Source organism: Maniola jurtina, chromosome 8 (genome assembly GCF_905333055.1).
Source record: "Maniola jurtina chromosome 8, ilManJurt1.1, whole genome shotgun sequence".
Lineage (NCBI taxonomy): Eukaryota > Metazoa > Arthropoda > Insecta > Lepidoptera > Nymphalidae > Maniola > Maniola jurtina.
Window position 1 is genome coordinate 13844982 of NC_060036.1, and position 13394 is coordinate 13858375.

At 38.9% G+C, this 13394-nt stretch overlaps 1 protein-coding gene across 1 annotated transcript in view; it reads left to right on the forward strand.

Annotated features, from left to right (window-relative positions):
• LOC123867372 (angiotensin-converting enzyme) overlaps positions 1-13394 on the forward strand; it is a 335250-nt gene that overhangs the window by 118993 nt on the left and 202863 nt on the right. The window lies entirely within an intron of this gene.

The following is a 13394-nucleotide window of genomic DNA, read 5'->3' on the forward strand; positions in this document are numbered from 1 at the left end:
AGCACGCTAGAAAACTCTGAAAACGACATCCATATCATTTTTTGTAAAAACGGGGTAGTTGAGGTTAATAAAGTAGGTGCGTGGGTGCGCGGACCACTAAAGTGGTCCGCGAGCATGCAGAGTTTGTTCCACCGAGTAGACCTTCGGATCCTGATCACCTTTTGCCAAGAAACCACTCTTCCATCTTTTATAGCCTCCGAGATAGACAACGACGAAATTTGTACGGCGGCCATCTTGTTTTTCCAATATTTTCCACTTTTTTTATTAATCGTTTACTACTTTCTTCAAAGGTTGCGAGTTTCAACGAAATCGGTTGGAAAACAAAAGAGTTGCAAAAATCACGTCGGTCGCCATCTTGTTTTTCTGAAATGTCATAATTTTTCCCTACTCGCCTCCCCCACCCGAACACATCTCTCCTACATTATTGTATCGTTTTCCGTCTCTTTCTAGGAGAATGAGACATTCAATATTCGCCATACAAAATGTATGGAAACATAAATTCCGCCATTTTGAATTTTTTTTCTATTCATCGAGTAGACCTTCGGACCCTGATCATCTCTTGCCAAGAAACCATACTTCCATCTTTTATAACCTCCGAGCTGGACGCCGGCGAAATTTGTATGGCGGCCATCTTTTCTTCGCCATTTTGAATTTTTTTTCAACTTTTTGGCAATTGGATGATGTCATGAATGACATTTGGTCGAGCACCCCCCACCTATCTTCAATACCTTGAGCGGACCCTCCACCCGTCTCCGACATCCTCGATCATCAGCTATTTCCAAATTTTTCCTCGATTTTTTTTTTGTTTTCTATACGAAACCATCAGTGAAAAAAAAATTTTTCATACAAAATTTTACAGGAGGAGTTTTTGGGGAAAATCTCGAAAATCTCCCCAAATGTGGCAACACTGTTTACATATTTCGATACTGCTGGTTGAGTCACACAATCGATTTATACATGTCGACTTTCCAAAATGTTGCCAACTGCCTCAAAAACGTGATCAAAATTTCGGAAAATTTGAAGAAAATACAAAATGGCCACCAACTCTTTTTGCAGAAGCAAATTAGATAATTTTACAACTTTTCTATTAACTACAGGATATACCGCTCCCGATGACGTTTCAATCTCTCCTCTCGCTCGCACCCACGCGAAATGATCGTCCCTGAAAAAAGACAATGTCGAAAATCACTTTTTTTTTGATAAATTCCAGTGTTGCCAGTCTCCGGCGACAAAAATACGCAAATGTCATTTGTACGAGCAAAACACATAATCGCTCATACTCGGATTTTGCGAAAAGTCCGTATTTCGATTTTTTACATTTTCGCAAAAATCTTGAAATTTCCCGAAAAATGGGGTAATTTTTCCCCACCAATCTATACCTCAAGTTCATACGTACAACCGCTTCATAGAAGCCGAATCGCTCCGATGTCGCCAACTTTGAGATATTTAACTTTTAAAATTGCGATTTTTCGTACCTCTAACATAATGGCCGCCATGACAGCCGCCATCTTGAATTTTTAAAAACTACTCCCGTTCTGTCAAAATTCAGGATAATCCTAGACGAAACCAGAAAAAAATAATTATTATCAATTTCCCGTTTCGGATCTGCGGCGCCGCGGTTCGGGGTCGAAAATTCAAAATTTTCAAAACGCTACGGTTCGGCCGCCATTTTGTTTTTCCAATTTTTTTCACATTTTCTATTAACCGTTTACTACTTTCTTTAAAGATTGTAAAATTCAACGAAATCGGTTCGAAAACAACGGAGCTGCAAAAATCACGTCGGCCGCCATCTTGTTTTTCCGAAATGTCATAATTTTTCCCCAGAGGGTTCCCGAATCCAAACACATCTCCCCTACATCACTATATCATTTTCCGTCTCCTTCTAGGAGAACAATTATGTCAATGAGTGAGTGAGTGAGTGGTAATTGAGCTATATATAGTATAACTAGTGTTTCGCTCGGTGCGCGAGCTGCTAAAGCAGCTCGCGTGACGTGGTTAGGTTGATAAGTATTAAAACGAATTTATTTATTAAGATTCAAAATTCACCCCAAAAACACCATAAAACGACACCCATATCGATTTTTTTCTTAAAAAATGCATGACCGCCATCTTGGATTTCAAAATAAATGTCGTTATCAAAATCAGCACCCTGGGAATCTCTGAAAACGACATCCATATCATTTTTTATAAAAACGGGGTAGTTGAGGTTAATAAAGTAGGGTGCGTGGGTGCGCGGACCACTAAAGTGGTCCGCGAGCATGCAGAGTTTGTTCCACCGAGTAGACCTTCGGACCCTGATCATCTTTTGCCAAGAAACCACTCTTCCATCTTTTATAGCCTCCGAGATAGACACCGACGAAGTTTGTACGGCGGCCATCTTGTTTTTCCAAAATTTTCCACTTTCCCTATTAATCGTTTACTACATTCTTCAAAGATTGCGAGTTTCAACGAAATCGGTTAGAAAACAAAAGAGTTGCAAAAATCACGTCGGTCGCCATTTTGTTTTTCTGAAATGTTATAATTTTTCCCTACTCGCCTTCCCCACCCAAACACATCTCCCCTACATTATCGTATCGTTTTCTGTCTCTTTCTAGGAGAATGAGACATCCGATATTCACCATACAAAATGTATGGGAAAATAAATTCCGCCATTTTGAATTTTTTTTCTGTTCATTGAGTAGACCTTCGGACCCTGATCATCTCTTGCCAAGAAACCACACTTCCATCTTTTATACCCTCCGAGCTGGACACCGGCGAAATTTGTATGGCGGCCATCTTTTCTTCGCCATTTTGAATTTTTTTTCAGCTTTTTGGCAATTGGATGACGTCATGAATGACATTTGCTCGAGCACCCCCCACCTATCTTCAATACCTTAAGCGGACCCTTCACCCGTCTCCGAAATCCTCAATCATCAGCTGTCTCCATAATTTTGGCTTACTAAGTTTTTGTTTTCTATACGATACCATCAGTGAAAAAAAAATTTTTCATACAAAATTTTACAGGAGTTTCTTAGTCTCGAATCTCGAAAATCTCCCCAAAAGTGGCAACACCGGTTGCATATCTCCATACTGCCAGCCGAGATACACAATCGATTCATACATATTGACTTTCCAAAATGTTGCCAACTGCCTCAAAAACGTGATCAAAATTTCGAAAAATTAAAAAAAATACAAAATGGCCGCCAACTCGTTTTGCAGAAATAAATTACATCGTTGTTCAACTTTTTCAATAACTACAGGATATACCGCTCCCGATGACGTTTCAATCTCTCCTCTCGCTCGCACCCACGCGAAACGATCGCCCCTAAAAAAAGACCACGTCGAAAATCATTTTTTCTTTGATAAATTCCAGTGTTGCCAGTCTCCGGCGATAAAAATACCCAAATGTCATTTGTATGATCAAAACACATAATCGCTCATACTCGGATTTTGCGAAAAGTCCGTATTTCGATTTTTTACAATTTCCCGAAAATCTTGAAATTTCCCCAAAAAATGGGGTAATTTTTTTCCTCCAATCTATACCCCAAATCTATACGTACAATCGCTTCATAGAAACCGAATCGCTCCGATGTTGCCAACTTTGAGATATTTAACTTTTAAAATTGCGTTTTTTCGTACCTCGAACAAAACGGCCTCCATAACAGCCGCCATCTTGAATTTTTAAAAACCACTCCCATTCTGTCAAAATACAGGATAATCGTGGGCGAAACCAGAAAAAATAATTATCCTCGATTACCCCGTCTCGGATCTGTGGCGCCGCGGTTCGGGGTCGAAAAATCAAAATTTTGAAAACGCTACGGCTCGGCCGCCATCTTGTTTTTCCAATTTTTTTCACATTTTCTGTTAACCGTTTACTACATTCTTTAATAGTTGCGAGTTTGAACGGAGTCCCTTAAAAAACAAAGGAGCTGCAAAAATCACGTCGGCCGCCATCTTGTTTTTCCGAAATGTCATAATTTTTCCCCAGTCGACTCCCCCACCCGAACACATCTCCCCTACATCATTGTATCATTTTCCGTCTCTTTCTAGGAGAACAATTATGTCAATGAGTCAGTGGTAATTGAGCTATATATAGTATAACTAGTGTTTCGCTCGGTGCGCGAGCTGCTAAAGCAGCTCGCGTGACGTGGTTCGGTTGAATTTATTTATTAAGATGCACAATTCACCCCGAAAAACCCGTAAAACGACACCCATATCGATTTTTTCTTAAAAAATGCATGTCTGCCATCTTGGATTTCAAAATAAATGTCGTTATCAAAATCAGCACCCTGGAAAACTCTGAAAACGACATCCATATCATTTTTTGTAAAAACGGGGTAGTTGAGGTTAATAAAGTAGGGTGCGTGGGTGCGCGGACCACTAAAGTGGTCCGCGAGCATGCAGAGTTTTTTTTTCACCGAGTAGACCTTCGGACCCTGATCATCTTTTGCCAAGAAACCACTCTTCCATCTTTTATAGCCTCCGAGATAGACAACGACGAAATTTGTACGGCGGCCATCTTGTTTATCCAAAATTTTCCACTTTTTTTAATAATCGTTTACTACTTTTTTCAAAGGTTGCGAGTTTCAACGAAATCGGTTGGAAAACAAAAGAGTTGCAAAAATCACGTCGGTCGCCATCTTGTTTTTCTGAAATGTCATAATTTTTCCCTGCTCGCCTCCCCCACCCGAACATATCTCCCCTGCATTATCGTATCGTTTTCTGTCTCTTTCTAGGAGAATGAGACATTCAATATTCGCCATACAAAATGTATGGGAAAATAAATTCCGCCATTTTGAATTTTTTTTCTATTCATCGAGTAGACCTTTGGATCCTGATCCTCTTTTGCCACGAAACCGCACCTCCATCTTTTATACCCTCCGAGCTGGACGCCGGCGAAATTTGTATGGCGGCCATCTTTTCTTCGCCATTTTGAATTTTTTTTCAGCTTTTTGGCAATTGGATGATGTCATGAATGACATTTGGTCGAGCACCCCCCACCTATCTTCAATACCTTGAGCGGACCCTTCACCCGTCTCCGACATCCTCGATCATTAGCTATTTCCAAATTTTTCCTCGATTTTTTTTTTGTTTTCTATACGTAACCATCAGTGAAAAAAAAAAATTTCATACAAAATTTTACAGGAGGAGTTTTTGGGGAAAATCTCGAAAATCTCCCCAAATGTGGCAACACTGTTTACATATTTCGATACTGCTGGTTGAGTCACACAATCGATTGATACATGTCGACTTTCCAAAATGTTGCCAACTGCCTCAAAAACGTGATCAAAATTTCGGAAAATTTAAGGAAAATACAAAATGGCCACCAACTCTTTTTGCAGAAGCATATTAGATAATTTTACAACTTTCCCATTAACTACAGGATATACCGCTCCCGATAACGTTTCAATCTCTCATCTCGCTCGCACCCATGCGAACCTATCGTCCCTGAAAAAAGACCATGTCGAAAATCACTTTTTCTTTGATGAATTCCAGTGTTGCCAGTCTCCGGCGACAAAAATACCCAAATGTCATTTGTACCAGCAAAACACATAATTGCTCATACTCGGATTTTGCACAAAGTCCTTATTTCGATTTTTTACAATTTCCCGAAAATCTTGAAATTTCCCTAAAAATGGGGTAACTTTTTCCCACCGATATATACCTCGAGTCTATACGTACAACCGCTTCATAGAAGCCAAACCGCTCCGATGTTGCCAACTTTGAGATATTCGAATTTTAAAATTGCGTTTTTTCGTACCTCGAACAAAACGGCCGCCATGACAGCCGCCATCTTGAATTTTTAAAAACCACTCCCTTTCTGTCAAAATACAGGATAATCGTGGGCGAAATAGGAAAAAATAATTATCCTCGACTACCCCGTCTTGGATCTGTGGCGCCGCGGTTAGGGGTCGAAAATTCAAAATTTTGAAAACGCTACGGCTCGGCCGCCATCTTGTTTTTCCAATTTTTTATACATTTTCTGTTAACCGTTTACTACATTCTTCAATAGTTGCGAGTTAGAACGGAGTCCCTTAAAAAACAACGGAGCTGCAAAAATCACGGCGGCCGCCATCTTGTTTTTCTGAAATGTCATAATTTTTCCCCAGAGGGTTCCCGAATCCAAACACATCTCCCCTACATCACTATATCATTTTCCTTCTCTTTCTAGGAGAACAATTATGTCAATGAGTGAGTCAGTGAGTGGTAATCGAGCTATATATAGTATAATAACTAGTGTTTCGCTCGGTGCGCGAGCTGCTAAAGCAGCTCTCGTGACGTGGTTAGGTTGATAAGTATTAAAACGAATTTATTTATTAAGATACGCAATTCACTCCGCAATACCTATAAAACGACACCCATATCAATTTTTTTCTTAAAAAGTGCATGTCCGCCATCTTGGATTTCAAAATAAATGTTGTTATCAAAATGAGCACGCTAGAAAACTCTGAAAACGACATCCATATCATTTTTTGTAAAAACGGGGTAGTTGAGGTTAATAAAGTAGGGTGCGTGGTTGCGCGGACCACTAAAGTGGTCCGCGAGCATGCAGAGTTTGTTCCACTGAGTAGACCTTCGGACCCTGATCATCTTTTGCCAAGAAACCACTCTTCCATCTTTTATAGCCTCCGAGATAGACAACGATGAAATTTGTACGGCGGCCATCTTGTTTTTCCAAAATTTTCCACTTTTTTTATTAATCGTTTACTACTTTCTTCAAAGATTGCGAGTTTCAACGAAATCGGTTGGAAAACAAAAGAGTTGTAAAAATCATATAGGCCGCCATCTTGTTTTTCTGAAATGTCATAATTTTCCCCTACTCATATCGCGCATCCAAACATATCTTCCATACATCAATGTATCGTTTTCCGTCTCTTTCTAGGAGAATGAGACATCCGATATTCACCATACAAAATGTATGGGAAAATAAATTCCGCCATTTTGAATTTTTTTTCTATTCATCGAGTAGACCTTCGGACCCTGATCATCTCTTGCCAAGAAACCACACTTCCATCTTTTATACCCTCCGAGCTGGACACCGGCGAAATTTGTATGGCGGCCATCTTTTCTTCGCCATTTTGAATTTTTTTTCAGCTTTTTGGCAATTGGATGACGTCGTGAATGACATTTGCACGAGCACCCCCTACCTATCTTCAATACCTTAAGCGGGCCCTCCACCCGTCTCCGAAACCCTCAATCATCAGCTCTCTCCAAAATTTTGGCTTACTAACTTTTTGTTTTCTATACGACACCATCAGCGAAAAAAAAAATTTTCATACAAAATTTTACAGGAGTTTTCTAGTTGAAAATCTCGAAAATCTCCCCAAATGTGGCAACACCGGTTACATATCTCCATACTGCCAGCCGAGATACACAATCGATTCATACATATTGACTTTCCAAAATGTTGCCAACTGCCTCAAAAACGTGATCAAACTTTCGAAAAATTAAAAAAAATACAAAATGGCCGCCAACTTGTTTCACAGAAAGATTTTACACGGTTTCATAATTTTCCTATTAACTACAGGATATACCGCTCCCGATGACGTTTCAATCTTTCCTCTCGCTCGCACCCACGCGAAAGGGGATACCGTGAAAAAGACCGTGTCGAAAATCACTTTTACTTTGATAAATTCCAGTGTTGCCAGTCTCCGGTGACAAAAATACCCAAATGTCATTTGTACGAGCAAAACACGTAATCACTCATACTCGGATTTTGCTAAAAGTGCGTATTTCGATTTTGTACAATTTCCCGAAAATCTTGAAATTTCCCTAAAAATGGGGTAATTTTTTCCCACCGATCTATACCTCGAGCCTATACGTACAACCGCTTCATAGAAGCCGAATCGCTCCGATGTTGCCAACTTTGAGATATTTAACTTTTAAAATTGCGTTTTTTCGTACCTCGAACAAAACGGCCGCCATGACAGCCGCCATCTTGAATTTTTAAAAACCACTCCCGTTCTGTCAAAATACAGGATAATCGTGGGAGAAACCAAGAAAAATAATTATCCTCGATTACCCCGTTTCGGATCTGTGGCGCCGCGGTTCGGGGTCGAAAAATGAAAATTTTGAAAACGCTACGGCTCAGCCGCCATCTTGTTTTCCCAATTTTTTCCACATTTTCTGTTAATCATTTACTACTTTCTACAAAGTTTGCAAAATTCAACAAAATCGATTGGAAAACAACGGAGCTGCAAAAATCACATCGGCCGCCATCTTGTTTTTCTGAAATGTCATAATTTTTCCCCAGTCGAATCCCCCATCCGAACACAACTCCCCTTCATCACTATATCATTTTCCGTCTCTTTCTAGGAGAACAATTATGTCAATGAGTGAGTCAGTGAGTGGTAATCGAGCTATATATAGTATAACTATATATAGTATAATAACTAGCTTTTGCTCGGTGCGCGAGCTGCTAAAGCAGCTCGCGTGACGTGGTAATGTTTAGCTTTATTGTATTCAACCGAATCGAGTTATTAAAATACACAATTCACCCCGAAATTCACCATAAAAAGACACCCATATCGATTTTTTTCTTAAAAAAGGCATGTCCGCCATCTTGGATTTCAAAATAAATGTCGTTATCAAAATCAGCCCCTGGAAAACTCTGAAAACGACATCCATATCATTTTTTGTAAAAACGGGGTAGTTGAGGGTAATATAGTAGGGTGCGTGGGTGCGCGGACCACTAAAGTGGTCCGCGAGCATGCAGAGTTTGTTCCACCGAGTAGACCTTCGGACCCTGATCATCTTTTGCCAAGAAACCATTCTTCCATCTTTTATAGCCTCCGAGATAGACACCGACGAAATTCGTACGGCGGCCATCTTGTTTTTCCAAAATTTTCCACGTTTTCTATTAATCGTTTACTACATTCTTCAAAGATTGCAAGTTTCAACGAAATCGGTTGGAAAACAAAAGAGTTGCAAAAATCATATAGGCCGCCATCTTGTTTTTCTGAAATGTCATAATTTTTCCCTACTCATATCGCGCTTCAAAACATATCTCCCCTACATTATCGTATCGTTTTCCGTCTCTTTCTAGGAGAATGAGACATTCAATATTCGCCATACAAAATGTATGAGAAAATAAATTCCGCCATTTTGAATTTTTTTTCTATTCATCGAGTAGACCTTTGGATCCTGATCCTCTTTTGCCAGGAAACCGCACCTCCATCTTTTATACCCTCCGAGCTGGACGCCGGCGAAATTTGTATGGCGGCCATCTTTTCTTCGCCATTTTGAATTTTTTTTCAGCTTTTTGGCAATTGGATGACGTCATGAATGACATTTGGTCGAGCACCCCCCACCTATCTTCAATACCTTGAGCGGACCCTTCACCCGTCTCCGACATCCTCGATCATCAGCTATTTCCAAATTTTTCCTCGATTTTTTTTTTGTTTTCTATACGAAACCATCGGTGAAAAAAAAAAATTTCATACAAAATTTTACAGGAGAAGTTTTTGGGGAAAATCTCGAAAATCTCCCCAAATGTGGCAACACTGTTTACATATTTCGATACTGCTGGTTGAGTCACACAATCGATTGATACATGTCGACTTTCCAAAATGTTGCCAACTGCCTCAAAAACGTGATCAAAATTTCGGAAAATTTGAAGAAAATACAAAATGGCCACCAACTCTTTTTGCAGAAGCAAATTAGATAATTTTACAAGTTTCCTATTAACTACAGGATATACCGCTCCCGATGACGTTTCAATCTCTCCTCTCGCTCGCACCCACGCGAAATGATCGTCCCTGAAAAAAGACAATGTCGAAAATCACTTTTTTTTTGATAAATTCCAGTGTTGCCAGTCTCCGGTGACAAAAATACCCAAATGTCATTTGTACCAGCAAAACACATAATCGCTCATACTCGGATTTTGCACAAAGTCCTTATTTCGATTTTTTACAATTTCCCGAAAATCTTGAATTTTCCCTAAAAATGGGGTAATTTTTTCCCACCGATATATACCTCGAGTCTATACGTACAACCGCTTCATAGAAACCGAAACGGTCCGACGTCGTCGACTGGGAAAAAATTTAATTTTAAAATTGGGATTTTTGGTACCTCTAACTTAACGGCCGCCATGACAGCCGCCATCTTGAATTTTTAAAAACCACTCCCGTTTTGTCAAAAAACAGGATAATCGTGGGCGAACCACGAAAAAATAATTATCCTCGACTTCTCCGTTTCGGATCAGTGGCGCCGCGGTTAGGGATCGAAAAATGAAAATTTTGAAAACGCTCCAGCTCGGCCGCCATCTTGTTTTTTCAATTTTTTCGACATTTCCTATTAATCGTTTACTATTTTCTTCAAATATTGCAAAATTCAACGAAATCGGTTGGAAAACAACGGAGCTGCAAAAATCACGTCGGCCGCCATCTTGTTTTTCCGAAATGTCATAATTTTTCCCCAGAGGACTCCCGAATCCGACCACATCTCCCCTACATCATTATATCATTTTCCGTCTCTTTCTAGGAGAACAATTATGTCAATGAGTCAGTCAGTCAGTGGTAATTCATTTTCCGTCTCTTTCTAGGAGAACAATTATGTCAATGAGTGAGTCAGTGAGTGGTAATCGAGCTATATATAGTATAATAAGCGGGAAATTTAAAAAAAAATATTGGGTTCAGTTTAAATGTCTTTCATACTCGTAAAACCAAAAGTTCTGGTCTTAACAATTAGGTGTTGCAAGATCGTAAATTTTCTATTGGCTTTATGATTAAGCAACAGTCTAAACTGTTACGTAAGTAAAATGTTAGCAGACAGACAGACAATTTCGCACTTATAATATTATTTGCGAATGGAATATTATATACAAACGGAAATCAGCTGGTCTTGAAATTTAATCAAATTATAAATACGTAAATTAAATAGAAATAAGTGAAAAACCAGTGTGAAATTGTTGTAAAGTGGTTTTAAAATAATTATAAAAAACTGTGACATGGAATTGTTATAGATAAGCAATAAAACCAGAACAACGACTCAAAACGGAAGGCGGCTGTCGAGTGTTCAAAAAAACAACGTCTTAAAACAGACAGTACTGCTTCTATTACCTAACTTATTCTTATGTTTTATGTATTTGTTTGTAGTTTACGTACTAATACTCACAACCATTTCATTTTCTGGACAACATTTTCATGCCACTTTCAGGACTATTTTCACACACTCACGCTAGGCAAAAACCTTTCTCCGCATACTTGACAATGGACAATAATCCATCTTGCCCCCGTTGAAATACTTTTAGATAGACCTGCAATATCTTTACTTTGCTAGCACTTATTTACAGAACATGAACCGTGTATATAGGTCTCGTCTAAAATATAAACTACATCTAGTTTACCAGGTTGTTGAGATTCACGGTTCTTCTTCATACGCTCTAAATACCTGAATATTTGTATCTTGATGTCGTGACGCTCCATTGAACATGTTCTTTTTGATTGGCACTTCACAAAGTCAAAGCCAATATTTTTCAGAATAACACTATGATTAAAATAACTGTTTAGTTCGGTACTTAGAAAAATGTATGTATGAAAATATATAAAGTTTCTTGACTTGTCAGTCCTTCTTACCGGTCAATGTTTGAACTCGTTTTAGAATCGAAGATTCTGATTGATCTTCATCTTCTTCTGCACAAATCTTTTGGTATACATTGTAAACAATGTTTCTTGCTTGTGATATAAATGGCTTTTTCTTATGCAACGCAGTTTGCTTTTATTGAGGTATAACCATAACACGACTTTAATCGCCTATCATGCGAATGGCCCTTCCATGGCCTTCATGGCAATTCGTACAAAGTCAAATAGTTGAAAATTCATGTAGATTTTGCCAACAAAAACTGTTAAATAGCAAATTAATTTCATCGAAATAGACTTATTAGATATACATTGACACAGGTAGATTTATTTAGTTATTTCGTGTGCTATTTTATTTGATTTTGATTTAGTAATAGATTATGCTTGTCAATATGTGTTGGGTTTCATTGTGTAACATTAAATCTGTATGAAGTAAGTAATGAAATGACATAATTGTGTCATATGTGACATAATGAAAATAAAATGACATAAATGAAATTTGCGTATTTTTCCCTATAACCCTGAATAACAATATTCACCACAGAGTACAATTACTATATACATAGGATATACACAGAGTGCAGTGTTGCTAACTTCGGAACTTCACTTGCGTTATCCCTCATGAGATTCTGGTCTACCTATAACACACATAATCACGACACACAACCAGCTACCACAACCCCCTGTCAATAAGACAGTTACTACATTCTTACTTCTTTTACTTCAATCATCTTTTTCCCACAACCCCCTGATAACAAGTCGTTCAAGTCCTTATGAACTCAAAATTTCCTCAGACTCTTTCCATTTCACGAGCAACAAATTGAAGGCTTTCGCCTACTTTACCCTACTCTATTTAGTCGTTCTAACCAATCCTGGTCACGCGGCACCAAATTGTAACTGAACTAAAGGGGTCCCAAGAAACTCTACTTTATGTTTCCTTCTGATCTTTCTAAATATTACGTTTTAAACAATTTCTTTAAAGTGGCACGTGTATCGTATAGCAGAAGGTCCCCTTGTGATGTTGTGTCCATAATAAGCCAAGAACTTTTAGAGCGTCGGAAATAATGAGTTCATCAGACCTAAACGACCTTACAGAGTTCGAGTATTGAAAGTGTGTTGTTTGTGTATAAATATTTATTTAGCATTTGGTCCGAGAAGACAAATGCCAGCGCTGAGTTCGTGTATTGAAAGTATTTTGTTTATGTATAAGTACTTGTTCAGCATTTGCACGGATAAGACTTACAAGACTACACATCATATAGAGCCTACTTATTAGTCGTGTGTGTGTGTGTGCATCTTCTTTCGTAAAGGAAGAAGTTGTGTAGCGGCACCATTCAATCTAGTTGGTGTAAAAGTGGTGTAAAAGTGGAGTCAATGATGGTACGTAGGTCCTCCGCGCCACGTACGGTGAGCTTCTACCTTCCCTTGGTATATCATCGTCATACTGGGACCCTCGATAAATCAAGAGATCAATATGGCATATAAAATACCAACGAACAGTATATATTCTTTAATACAAACTTTATGTATCTAACCCAGCACAAAAGTTAAACAAATTAATTATCTCCGCGCATTACGACGTTCGCGCATACACCGCCCGCCGACACAAATGAACGTGGTCTCATTCAGAGGGTTACGTTGTTCGCGTATTGATTTTGCCTCAGCTCCGAGCGTTACGACGCCCGCGCACACATCGCTCGTCAACGCAATTCGACCGCAGTCGATCGCGTCTGCATCACCAATATGCCAAAAGGTATTTGCCTCTTTTCGAAGATACGGACGGCCTCAAATTAAAAAAAAAAAAATTTGAGGATGGATATTCACTGACCTGATTTT